Below are 15,389 nucleotides of genomic sequence, written 5' to 3'. Positions count from 1 at the left end.
GAAGTTCAAATATGTTTTTTTAACATTTCTTTTGTATAAATATACTAGTAACTTCTAGAAAAAAAAAAAAAAATTAGACGTGGCACATTATATATACATTATACACCAATATTTGTAAATTGTTTTGAACATAGATATATAGCGAGACATAAAAGGAGTTTGAATAAAATTTCTCGTTATGTTCAGTCGGTAATTATAAGCGTTATTCGTCTTAAACGATCTGAAGGGTAACGTTGTCAATGATTTATAGAATATGGAAGTGACTGTACTTCTCGCAGATTAAAGCTACATACATGTTATTGTTTTTCGTAATTAATGAAGTCGTCGTCATCAGCAATTTGGCTGTAGAAAGTCCAGGAGTATAAGGATTCAGGCCTCTTCTAACTTACCTCACTCATGATTTCCCAATAGAACCGGTAGAAAGCTCACTACACTCGTCATCTTCTGACAACATTAACATCGTCTGTCCTCCTTGTGGATGGACGTCCTATGTTTTTTATGGACGCCAATTTTGGGGGCCTTCCTTTCCCCCTTCCTTTTGTTGAACAGGGACTTTGAGTTTTTGTAAATATTTTGTTGTTAAAGTTTTTGCTAATTAGTACGTCCTGCGTTGCTCTTGGCGGACCGTGATTTCCACTACAGAATCTTAAGGCCCTTGAAGGCATTGCTTCTTCAACTTTCCATTCCGCTGGGCTGTGCCAGTTTCGTTCGTCTATAAATCACAAAATGAAATATAATAATAAAATAATATACAAATGAAAATAAAATACACACACGTATACAATGATTCGACAGTTAAAGGCAACTATCATTAAAATTAACCGTTGTTTTTTTTACATATTTTCGACTTAACAATGTATATCATAAGTACACACACTATTAAATTTCTTAGCGCGATATTCACTGTTAAAAATTATATTTGGTCGCACATAATTGATTTCGATCATAGTTGTACGAAACTTAATTTCAAAACTTAGTAACTCTGTGATATTTTTACTAATTATTAATCAGATTTGATTTATCAGTCATACCATAGATTACATCGATTAGCTTATTAACCTCCCTTTGTTAATCCATGTACATTTTACCAATTGTAAAATTAATTTAATAATCTGTTGCTTTGCTTGATGTTATAAACAAACCGCATATTGCATTTTGATAGTTGTAGAGCCTTAAATCGGGCCTTTTCACTAAAAATTATCTTTATTGAAAATAATTTGAAAAAATTGACGTCTTGAAACTCGGGGTTCGTTTCACGTTAGATATATTTTTTAACACCCGATTCACTAATACAAAGTATTAAACGAAATTAGTTTACTTGCTTTTGTTACAAATATTAAAATATTTCGCCTGTAATAGTCTTCACTATTTTGTATGTTCTTCAAACTTAATAATAATGTAATTTTTAAATAATAAATTACATTATTATTAAGGTAACACCTGTTACTTACAGGGAGTCCAGTAAATTCGAATTATTTGAATTTTTAATTGAAACGAAATTCTTTGATTCTCATGTAAATAGGTAAGACATATCAGATATAATGTAAATGCTAAATGAAAACACCTATTTAGATAGGAACGAAAATTATGACTGAAAAGTGTTTCTAAAGAAGTTTCCTATAAACTGCTTTTTATTTAAATGGATAGTGACACTTTATAAGAATTCTAAGGATTTATTATATTTACATAATTCAAAAAGGTTTTTTACATCCATAATTAATAGCCGGTTTTTACGATATTAACGGTTAATATATTGCTACAAATGAACCACAATGTGAGGATATTAATGTTATCACAAAAAATATTTATGTAAAACATGGCTCGTCTAGAAATATAATCATTGTGTACCAGGGGTTTAAGAAAAGGGGTCTTTAAAATGTCAAAAGAAGGCGAATTTCCCTAAGGGTGCGCCCACCCCCTTAATTATATCTTTTAATGTAATGTCTAAGTGCATTTTTAGACGGCCCTCTTTACATAAGTTGTATATTAGAGGGTGAAACGCGAGGGTGATTTTTGGGGATTGGAAACAATTTCGTCATCGATTTTTATAAGAATGTAAAGTTTTAGGTTACTTTAGCCTTTATATAGCGTGTATAGCATATAGGGCCTCCACTTGGACCAATGGATGGATGAAGGCAGCGTACGACCGGTCATAGTGGCGATCTTTGGCTAAGTCTGTGCCTTACAGTGGACGTATATCGACTGAAAAGAAGATGAGGTAGCCCTAGTATATTACTTTACTCATAACACATATCATAAACTTTGACCTAGGTTGAAAATTATCATGAACAAAGAACCGTTATTCATGGAATGGTCCAAAAGTTTATTTTTAAAAATGAAAATAAATAAAAATCCTTTTTTAAAAGTAAGGAATGTAAATTATTATTTGAAACATGCTATTAATATATTTCTTGGATCGTCGTAAACATTCTTCTAAGTGATATTAGAAGATATATAAAAAATACTGAATTGTAAACTATCGAAATCGCCGCCATTTTTTAACTTTTTCTTTAAGCTGGCACGTATTTTCTGAGAGTTACATTAGACTTCTCTTGATAAATTCTTATAAAAACGCACACACACACACCGACAAATATAAACTTCATGGTAACTACTCACTAGCATCTCAATCGACATTGACTTTGTTACACCGGAATCGTTGGATTATAAAAGAAAGACAACGTTATTTCTACATTTTAAAATAGTATTTTACACTTTACAGACGTCGAAAATATAAATAATTATTTATCTGATTTTTAAATATCTAATTTTCTTTATATTTAATATATAAAACAATGATATTCCACTGGTAGAGGAAAAAGACTAGCGATCGTAGGTCGCGGTTTCGATTTCTGGGATACAACCTTATATAATACACATTTTGTGCATTATATATATAGGATTGCCTGACTACCACAAAAGGCTTTCCAAAAGATGGGCAGCAACGGTCTGTGCGTACCATGATACCACACTGTGATCCTTAAGCCGTCTGCCAAGAGTGGTTATAATGGTATAATCCCCATAGATATATATTGGCTGAAACAACGGGTCTAGGTTTTTAAATTTTCTTATAGTAGATAGATATTGCCAGACCGTAATTCACCGTTCAGATCTAGTGTTTAGAACATTTTATGACAATATTAATTCAATTTAATTAAAAAATTACGTATTTTTTGTTTAATACGTTTTATTTTACATCATTGAAAATTATAGAAAGTTTTATTTACTTCGTTATTAATGTTTTTTGATAACTCTGAAGATGGTGTTTACTGCACCAGTCCCATTATATTACGCTCTTACTCTTAGGGTTCTTATTTACTGAGCTCGATATTTCCTTCATTATTTTCAGTTCAATTTTAAACAAACTTTCATAAAATGTTAAGAGAATTCAGTTAAGAGAATTCAGAGACATTTATTACTGTGGGGAATTTTATGATATGGGGTCGTAGATAATCGTTTCATAATATTCAATTATCAAACGATTCCTCCGTTCAAGTAATAAAAGGTTATATTATTGTATTTTACTAAAACTATATGCGAAAGTTTGGTGGCGTTTGAAATGTAGGTATATAGAATAACATATTGTAGACGGATACAGATTCCAGAGACAAAGTATTGTAGTGTCAATAACAGAAAGACGATTGTAATTTGGATTCTGCGGCACTTTGTACATTTAAAAAATTAAAAAAAAACATTTAAAAAAAGACATTTAAAAAAAGAAAGAAAAAGACAAGACATTCAAAAAAAGAGAAATTCAATATTAGGTGGATCAAGGACTTAATCAAAGTCGCGGGACGTTGCTGGTTACGAGAAATATAAGGTTGTTCATCCTTGCGATCTTTGAGGAAGGCCTATGCTTTGTAATGGGTGTCTTTTGGTTGGCATGATGATGATGTTGACGATGATGTCTATGGGCTATAGTGACAATAGACCATCACTACCTTTAACATAGCCCTACAAAAAATAGTGGAAGCAAAGTAATAACACAATTTCGCGAAGTTATGCCAAAAGGATTTTTTTGTGGTTTCAATTCGATAATTAAGGTTCTAGAGTCGTTCAAGTTTAGCTGTTACATTAATAAAGATTACTAAGTGCCTTCCGAACTTGAGTCCGTAAAAATACAAGGCATTTAAAATCTAAGGCGATCGAAGACGGCAAAAGAATCACATTAGACTAAAATTTTCACTAGTGGTGGGCTTACCCGTGTGTTTCCCGTTTCACATGGTATTATTATAGTCTTGTAATCCCAAATACCGAGTTACATTATATCTCCTCCTATCATCATATGAAAGTATATTTTAGTATTCTATTAATTATTGTAGCTAGGCCGTAGCTTGTACGTAAGCATGACGCATAATTACATTTACGTATTACGCTTTAAGTTGGTTAGTCCAAGGTCACCTAGAAAGCAATGGAACGGTCTTACTCGGAGTTTTACTTGGAGATCGAATCAGAAATTATGAGATCCGCATGAGAACCAAGATCACTGACGTCGTTTGCAGAATTACTTGTCTGGAATTGCAGTGGACGAGGCACATTGCTTGTTGAAGCCAAGGTCAGTGATGAACACGAGCCAGTAGTTCCAGCGTGGTTATTCCCCTCACTAGGTGGACCCACGATATTTAAGGTGACAAGAGGTCTCTGGATGCGAACTGTTCATCGTGGCAATTTTTGCGGGAGGTGTCTGTCTCGCAGTAGGCATATTTCAGCTGAAAAGTATAAGAAAACTATGGTTAAGGAGATTTAGGCGCCATAGACTTATCTTGTTGGCGAATACAAGCAAATCCTGTTTTGAAATAATAAACTATCAGCGAATCTCTTTTGTTCTATCTATATTCTTTTCTCGTATTAATTTTAAATTAATTATTCTTCAATTCTTCTGTTAATATGGCCTGAAAAAACATAATTTTACTATATTTTAATTACTAATATTATTGAAAATCTAAAAGTTTTAATTTACTGGAGATGTTATTTATAGTTGTAAAAAAACATTGTAATAGGCCAGTAAATAACGGCTTAGAGAAAATAAAAACTTTTAATGAGCTGAATACAAAATGGAGCCACGATTAGATTCGCCCGCGGAATTTGAATGACGAATTGTAGAGGGTTTTTCTTGCTTCTCACCAACCAAAATTGTTATTTACCTCCGTCGAGACACATTACACTTTTGATTTAATCTTATTACGACGTATATACGGCTCATTTTAAATTTTACAAAGTTAAACAAGTGTAAAGATACGTTGGCAAGGTATCTCCCTACTGTCTCTAGCAAGGATTTATCGTCTTGCAAGGGGGAAAAGACCGGAGTGTAAAAATAAGAAAGGGTTGTTTTTCCTGGGGGACACGAGGGAGGTGAGGGGGTTTAAGAGATTCAATTTAGGCGGGCGGCGCCGGGGCAATTAATTATGCTTGCAAAATAATGGCGGAATGAAAAAAATGCAAACGTTATCTGCAATGTCATCACTCGCTCCGCTTGCTATTTACTTAAACTTGAAAAGCTGAGATCACAGATTTTTTATTGTTTTATTAAGTGTAAAATCCAATAGAATTATTACAAAAGTTATTGACATCTCACAGTCCTTTTATTTATGTATTTATATCGCATATTAAGTTGATGAGATTGATCTTCCTTCATCATCATCATCATGTCGATAGACGCCCACTGCAAGATATACCTATAGTAAGCCTCCGCTCCAAAGATCGCCACGATGATCCGTCTTCAGCTGCTACCTTGATGATGTGGTTGGTTCATCTATTGGAGGACCTAATTCCGCCGCGCCCACCGGCTCGTGGTCGCCACTTAGATCCTTTTAGCCCCAACGACCGACCGATATGCACCGCCCATTGCTAGTCCAGACCAAAAAAAATATTGGAGTCTTTTGTGACTACTAAATTGTATCAAGACATCTAGTTTAGTGAACCTATCAGAAAAGACCTCCGCGAGGCGCAATTTAATAGAAAATGTATATCAAATATATTTTAGAGTGATCGCTTCATTGTTTTAATATCTAAATAAACAATGATTACTCACAATATTAAATTTGTGTTTTCGCCCACTGCAAGATTTTAGTACACACACTTTGAATACAATTTACCACACCTTCATTGAGTGAATGGGTAGAGAAAAGATTTTTAATTCCTCGCTATATATCTATTTTCCATAAGAAGCTCATTAACAGAGCTGATGGATGGACACTAACGATTTTTTTATTATTTTATAAATATCAACATTGTATTATAAATAAATAAAAACAAATACGTTTTTGTGTAATAACCTTGTATTACATTAATGAAGAATTATAAATGTTAGGTAGATTACGTCTGTAAAAACTTGATTAGAGGATCGTTAAATTCTAATTATGATAATTTAATTTAATTCTCAATGCTAAAGATATAATTATATTGTTATCAAATGAATTTATTTATTGTTAGCGTTTAAATGTACATAACGGTACGTAAACAATTTATAAAAGATCATTTTTTGATCCTGAGATGTATTGGTTTTTTCACGTTTTCATTTTTCGATTACAACAAGTAACAATGTAGTATAATTAATGTGTCGGCCTATAAAAAACCGCACTTAAAACCTCTATCGTTACTCTTTATTTCAACTAATGGATTATTGGCTAATGTCTTGTTAATATGCTTTTACTAACATTAAACGATTAAAGTACATAAAGAAATTTTAAACTCATTTGACCTAAATAGTAAAGGCGTTTATACGTAAATCACACCGTGCGTGGCATACATTGACCCACTCGCGAATATGTGAAGGTTAAGGACCTTTTAATCACGCGTTATTGTAATTTAAACTCTAAAACCTAAAGTTAAGGTAGATTTCCAAAATTGCGGCTTGAGAAGGCATGTTTTGATCTATTAATGTGTCTATCTAAATTATTTCCATCGTAAACTTCGTGATGAGAACGAATCAAATAAAATGCCTTGTTATTTTTTCAAATCTGTATTCGGAATCAGATATCATGTATAATAGTTAAATAACTATTATGAATATTTATAAAATATAAAAAAAATATTTGGGACGATATAGATACAAAATAAAAATTTTATACTCCAAAATTTGACATCTAAATATTTTATTGTCTGTACCCAAAAATCATACTTCAAAAGAACGCCAGCGAATTCGAAATTCAAAAAGCAATTTAAATTTAACGCAATCGAACTCGCGAACAAAGAGCTGGAAATCTTAAACTCCCTCCCCGAATATCTATCTACGGAAGGTACGGTATACTTTTATTCTTGAGGGCCCACCGTCCACCCCTTATAAAAGAAGCCATCTTGGGATTGGGTAGGGTGCACCCCTAGGGGGCGGGGGCTAGGGGACTTGGGGGGAACCACTTTTCTCTCGGCGAAGTGTTGTTTTAATTCTACCAAATATCTTTTCGTGAATACCCCTGGAGAACTTTTGATATAATTTTCTTGGGTAATATTTATACGTTTGAGGTGCAAACGACTTGGTTTTGCGCCGTGAATTGACGACGAACGAGCGTTGAAGTACAAGACTGATGTTACTTACATCTCAAACGTACTCATCTGTATAAAATAACACAGATTTAAATTTAAAATTTCAACTTACCTTGGTAATATTCGGACGCTAAAATTATATTGAAAGTTACCACATTTGTTTCTGTTTGCATTCCAATTTCTTGTACATTATATACAAAATATTTAAAGAAATTTTGCTATTAATGTGAAACTTAGCCTGGTGTATTTTAATTGAAATAACGTAAAAACTATAGAAGTATATGCGAAACATACTTTTAAATGTTATTATTGCCATCTTGGATTTTGTTTAGCTATGAAATTGGTTCTTTTACAAAAATATAAATAATATCTGTTCTTCAATATATGTAACTTTCTATAACAGTCAATCATGAAAATTTTATTGAAAAAGTTTTTAAATTACTCAGAATTCGCATAAACAGAATCGCCACGATTGGCGATCGTAGTGTGGTATTATGGTGTGAAGAAGACGCTGTTGCTCATCCTCTGGAAACTTGTTTGTAAGCAGTGTCAATCTATATATTTAATGCACAAAATGTGAATTATAATGTAATACTGATTACCGCGAATCAAACCCGCGTCCTACGACGGCAAGTCTCAGTCCTCTACTACTGGGCTACGACGCCTCACTAATATGCAGATATATTGTCAATCAAAATTAGTTTCATCTCGATAGGTTTTCAGTTTTATCTTTAGATAAATGTCCCGGGACTATCGTTAAAATGATATGTAATACCATTTACACTGTTATATATAGTAAATAATTTTCTATCTAGTTGTTGATTGCTTTACTTACTAATGTAACATTTGTTTTATCTTAAGACTTTTTAATTGGATTTTTTTTCTATTCATACCAATATACTTACAAAATATACACGGAAACCATTATTTCTTGCCTATTTATATTCAATGCTGAAGGTTACGCCCTTTCTAAAATACCTTAGTCGAGGATTCGCACAGGTTTCGGTGACCACTTTTCTGATTGCTCCCGTTATTGTGAGGCAAGTCACCACCCCGACAAAGTCCGTTAATTGGACTTATTGTATGTTTAAATATTTGTACAATTAGCTATTAAATGTAAACCCTGTTGGTTTCCTAATAAAACAAAATTGAAATTTTTCTAAACATTATTAACTAAGTTTTTGTGAATTCATACTCAATAAATACTGAATACCATTTTACTGCATTAGTTGAGAGTTAATTAAAATTGGTTTATTTACGTTTGCAACAACTATTATAACTTAATATATGTTTTGTCTTCTTAGGATTTTATGCACGTAACCTTAATGTTATAAGAAAATTCGGAATTTTATGAGTATGAGGTGTAAAGTTTAATATATGTTCCGTTTTTGTCTTTTACATAAACCCTACACGTTTTCTCATATTTTTTTATATATTATTTATCAACGGGATGACTCGTTGTATGTATAAAAACTTTTAAATGAGTGAATATAAGGCTTATTTACCAAATACTGTACGATACACCCTACACAAAAATTAATGGATTTAGAAATAATAAATAACGAAATGATAATAAAGTAAGAAAAAGTGTTTTTAAAAATCAAATAACAAACATAATAAAATTTATTATTGTTTAATATCTGTCTTTGCAGACTTTGTATTGCCATAAATTATTTGCCTGTTGCATACCAAAACAGTTTCAAACTAATCATCGTGGTGATGCGATGTGGGTGTAAGAAAGCTTATAAAAAAGATTTTTAATGAATCGCCTTGTTTCATAAAATATCGTCTATGTTGTTACAATAGCGTTTATGTTATATTATTAAATTAGAGTAAGAAATGAAAATGAGTTTGTTTTTTATAAAAAAGAAAACACACTGGCGCACTACTCGGAAGTTTAATAGAAAATCGTTTGACTTTGAAAGTGTATCATTGGCATATTTAGAGGCACTTTACGTGGCAGGGAGTCATTCGACTCCGGTCCGTTGGCTTGGTCCAGGTAAATTTTAATTTCCATGCAAATGTAAGCATTTAGGTCCTAATCCTCTAAACGACAATCGAGTCTGATGAAGATACGACAGCTCGACACATTTATTATAAAGTAATAATTTATTTATACCTATATTCATTTTTATATAGAAAAAAATAATGTACTGGTCACAGAAAAGCAGTCTCTTTATAAGCAACTATATGAAACTATATGAAAAAACCTGCTAACTTCTTCCAAAACTCGACACAATCTATTGCGCTACAATATCAATAGCCCGTCCCAGTGTATGAGTTGTTCACGCGATTCCTGAAATATTTTGTCTACTTTACGTGATTGGTCTTATAATGTCTACCTTTAGTGGTTACGAATATTTTTTACAGAGCGCAAGTTCCGTATAATGCTAAGTCACAATGCAGGGAGAAAGTGAATCTCCCCTGGCAGCATCTCTCCTCAGCAACATGAGACCACTTCGCATGTTGATTTTCTCAGGTTTATTTGAAGTGGATAAAGTCCATCAGCTTCAACGCTCTCGAACTCAACGCCCCTTTCATGTGCCTTTTATAACAGACAGGATACTTAAGTCATATTCTAAGCAAACCAGACGAAGGGATTGAATTTTATCAAAACCAAACTTGCAATCAATTCTTTATGTAAGAGCGATTCTTTTTGTTACCCCACTCCGTATTAATGTCATGTATTTTATAATATATTAAGCATGAAAATAAGAAAACATATTGAACAATCATATGTAAATTATAGATTCCAAATTCAAAAGTAATATTTTGATTACTTTTTATTATAACAGTATTTATGTCTAGGCTAAGTATATAAAACAACATCGTGGTACACCATTTATAACTCAAAAACGGCAAGGATTTTTTATATATATTTGCTTTCATCCCGTATAGTCAATATTAAAAATGAAATAAATCAATTAAAAAACGTAACCAAAAAAAAAGAAGTAGAATCAGTGTAGCCGTGTTAAAATTGAGGTTATTAATTTTTGTAAATTTTAAGTCTGAAGTCAGATCATTCATTGACTGTTAGAGCAGCTAGTTTCACATAAAAAAATTATTCTGTTTAATCGCTTTTTAAAACTCATATTATTAAGAACATAATATTGTATTATATTTATTTTTCAGAACAACATACGGTGGTAGCTGATATATATTTTATATATACCAATATGCCTTCAAACGACACTATGATGGCCGGTTCGATAAACGAAGAATTTTGATTCGAACGAATGCATTTGAAGTTAAACTCACAAAAGGCAATGCAGGCCACGCGAAGCAGACGGATAAAGTTAGTTTTATAATAAATTAATCGTCATAAGAAAGGACCTCTCTGGACACATGACATCGAATAAAAACCTCCCCATTGACACATCAACTTAAAGGTAAAACTACTAAGTAGCGTTTGAAGCCTTGAAAAGAACCTCCATAAACTCAACCTGTGTTTATAACCAATAGGTTAGGCTATATAAGGTACAACATTAACTATTATATGTGAGCGTTTAGTTTATATTATGTCAGTCAATGTATGGTACTTGTATTCAAAAATCAATGGTTTCACAAAAAGGCGATTTAAAAATTCGGATTACTACATATTAAAATATTTAGATTGATCACTTTATATTTGTTGATTGGAAATAGATGTAAGCTATAAAGCTTTTGTACTTATAATCACACATTTCATATATAGCGCCCAGCTTATACAAGATTATACAAATTTCTTGTTACACATGGATGCTAAACACGATTTAACCGAACCCGTGCAAACTCTAAAGAATTCGAAAGGAAAGGATTAGGATCTCACATGCCGTTAGACGAAAATATCCCGAAAGTCGATTATAACTCGACGAAATTACAGCTGAAAGAATCCACTAGCTCCGCTCATTGCTCGAATGCCCCTAACATTGTAACACGAACGTAACTCATTCTTATTATTTTTTTATAGAGGAATGAAACTCCAATTCGTATATAACATTTTTTACAGACTTAAGCCAATATAAGATGACCCATGTAATTAATAAATATTTTAAAATTGATCTACATACAAAAAATGATCATACGAAAGTGTATACTTCCACAAATCTTTTTTATTCTCTAATACTGAACTTATGAATGGAATATAATTTACTGTGCAAAGAGATTAACAATTATGGTTATCATACCGATGTTTTGATTTGACTGTTTAATATTTAGTTTAACTGATATTAATTCATAACATACTATATATGTAATAAACAAATATAATACAATTTTATATACACATATATGTTATATATAGTGGAAGCCCACGTCATATAGTAGGTATCTATGTAAACGACGATGACCCCATATCAACTTAACCGTACCACGACTATTATTATCGATTACATTAAAATCTACGAAGAGAACTAATTTGTTTGTGATTGTATTATATGGAATATTTAGCTATGTATTTATAGCACAAATACTTAAATAAATATGTAAAACGTATTTGAGATACTTTAAAAATAAAAATAATAAACATATGTGTGATTAGTGTTTTTTTTACCTTAATCCTGGTAGACATGTGTAATAATTACAATTAAGAAAAGGACCAAAATTTAGCCTTTCCGCACATGCAGTGGTAGTCGTGCAACAAAGTGCACCGCCCGCCAGCCAGCTGATAAATGCGTATGCGGCAAACAATGCGAATTACACAACTGCTACCGTTAATTCACTCCACACGTGCTTCATTCCTCCACGGGGCATCTTCAGGAGTTATGTTACACCGATTAGTGTCCACACTAAATTTTATAATAACATGCTAAATATTGGTCCTTTTCTTACTTGGGATGAACTTCCGCAAGGTAACGCCTGATTCCATTAAATAATAATTACAATGTAACAATATCATTTCATCCAGCGGATAGGCCCACTGTTAGGGGGATTGAAGACATAACCAAGGTTGCAGGAAGTCGTTGACTTACGTCTTGCGATGGAAGTCTGTCGTCGGATATAATGATGTTGATCACTATGTAAAAATCGTTATTAAATCTACTGAATAGTTTGCAATGGTAGGTCTCGAACATCGCATCGATCTGAAGACAATTAGAGTTTTTGTTAGCGGGGCGAAGTTTGAATCGAAAAACGTTAGTAGTGCCCCGCCAACCCGAAAAGCCGGTGAGATCACGTACCCCGATAACATTACCAAGTTTTCGCATTAGCCCAACTTTTATTACACTTATCTTGAAAACGTTAGATATTTCACCTTCGCAAAAATTTCGCTACCTTTCGAGATGTACGTGGTTACACCGAAATAATCATACGTTGAACGTCTGGAGATTTATAAGCAGAAAAGAATATACTCCTTAAAAAAAAGGAAAAAATATTTCATAAAAAAAACCTTAAATACATTTGTGATTAACTGGTTAAACTTTTTTATAAATTGTTGTTAATTAATTATCAAAATATGTCGATCAACATTTTTCATATTTACAAAATCGAAAGACTGGTATTTGACGCAGAAAAGAAAGTAACTTCAGAATAAAAACGTTATAAATATATTTTAAATACCTCCTTAGGTTACCGTTAAATCTTTTTTATTACATACTCTTTGAACTTTATGCTAATTTTTATTAAAAAAAAACATTGAAAAGTGTTTTATTGTTAATTGGTAAGTAGTATGATAGTAAACTAAAAAAAAGAACTCTAGAAATTACGTTGTTGCTGCCTGTTTTTATAAGCTTAGCTTGCCTAACATACGTATCTACATAAATACACAGGCACACAAAACTCTCTCCTCCAACAGATAAGTAAGACCGGCTGAAAGATGCCGAAATACGTCTTACGACGACCTTAACAGGGTCTGGACAATTTGTTGTTGGATGTCATACTCCACGCTCGCCGGTCCATCTCTTCACTCCAGAATCTGAAATTCCAGGCATAATCGTCTCCACAGCTTGTTGAGGGACTGTGTTGTTAGCTTGCCCATGCTACTCCAAGTAAGAGATCAGTCTTCAGAACCGTAACTTATCACCCGTGACAAAGGTTAGACGTAGAACTCCGTCTTGAGGGACTGAGACATTTTTCCTACTTTAGTTTTTATTACACTGCATGCCGTCCGCTTTTATACGCTTATATTATAAATCTTTGAAGAAGACCCATGTTCAGCAGTTCAGTAGTGGATGTTCTGCGGCTAAAATGATGACGAACTTTATTTTTAATTTATATCCTTCTATTTAGTGGTGGCATCGATACGCATTTTTAGTGTATCGGCCATATATCCGCAAAAAGCGGTGACAACCTTGACAAACTTGATCACTGGTGGTGTTGATGGTAGTTGACTACGAGGCCGCAGCCCCATGTCTGGTCCGATCAAGTTCGTACCACACTCGACGCCACAATGGTCGAAGCAATGCGCGCTGCAGAAGACCGTCACAGATGACATCACATAATGCGCTGTAACCTTCCAAGGACGAAAAAGCGTAGGTATCTTATACACTTATTATGAATACCATGCAGTATTACATAATTATTTAACAAAAAGCCTATATCATATACACACCTGCCTAGTTATTTTTAGTATAAAATGCCTATAAGGCATTAAGTCCACCATTACATAAGTTTAAATAAATAAATAATAAATAGACTAACAAAGTTATGGCCAAGGTTCCACACGCTTACAGTGGGTAAGCATATTTAAATTTCCACAATGTTATTCGAGAGTAATGTAAACGTATATATTTAGCTGTTGGCGTGCCTATTCAAAATAAACAAGCAGTAACAATACTTCATATACTTCTGTAGTGATATAAAATAATTTCACTTCAAACTCTATCGAATATAATGTAAACGTTTAAAATAGTGGAACTAGATATAACAGCTGAGCCTAGTATACGGCGTCGGAACGAGTACAATCAGAACAAATGACCGAAGCTAAGTAAGTACGGAGCCGGAGTTTACGACAATGCCTATAAGAAAACGGGCGTCGCGTTATAAAATTTGCATTCGGCTGGCGGCGGGTAATGCAGGCGGGGGGAGGCTTGCCATTGTGGAGACGGCTTTCTTATCAGATCAAATATTAATTTGTATTGGTATATCTCATAAATATTTTTTTACCTCGCACATTCATATTACAGTTAGTATAAAGACCGTAATAAATAGTTTTTACATATAATATGATTGCTTTTAGGAGTAAAAACTTTAAAAGGGTTAATATATTACTCATTTGACAGTAAAAAGTAAAATTTCAGTAAAATTTCAAATCACCTGTATTAAGTGATCACTTTGAAATAAGTCAATAATTTATGACAGAAAAAGTCTACATAGACAGATAGTATTAATAATAATATTTCTTTCTATACTATCGTTATTTATTATGTCTCTAACCATTTATTTATTTTAACATTAGTTGACAGCGAATGATCTATACACTGACCCGTTTAAAATTCACGTATAACCAATCATTCTGTACATAATCGTCGTAAATGATTCTCCTGTTTTTAAACGGTACAGCTAATATGATAGTGGTACGTTTTAATTAAAAATGTAATTTTGACAAACAAAATCTTAAATATATCTTGAAATTATAAACACGAATAAATAATAAAAATTAAATTTGGCAGAGAAGAAGAACAGGTCGATTACGATTGGACAGTGAAACGTTAATTTACATTTAAAAAGTCTCACTTGCTAAACGTTTTGTTTGTTGTGAACAATAATTCTTTAAATCAGATAAGAATGGATTATTTGAAATTTTACTTGCAAGGATGTTGAGAGGGCGTTTTGGCGATATAGAAATATAACATCCACAGCAAGATATAGGCCTCTCACAAATATTTCCAATAGGACCGTTAGGAAGCAGTCTGCAAACGTTTTTTTTCGTTTTTTGTTACCCTGAACAAAGTTTTTGAATGAACTTTGATTCACATGATTGTGAATGGACG

The sequence above is a fragment of the Battus philenor genome, unplaced genomic scaffold (genome assembly GCF_028537555.1).
Source record: "Battus philenor isolate CCGP_79_NKW_IND1 unplaced genomic scaffold, ilBatPhil1.0.hap1 SCAF_26, whole genome shotgun sequence".
Lineage (NCBI taxonomy): Eukaryota > Metazoa > Arthropoda > Insecta > Lepidoptera > Papilionidae > Battus > Battus philenor.
The sequence above is the reverse complement of the archived record's forward strand: the minus strand, read 5'-3'. Positions refer to the sequence as shown.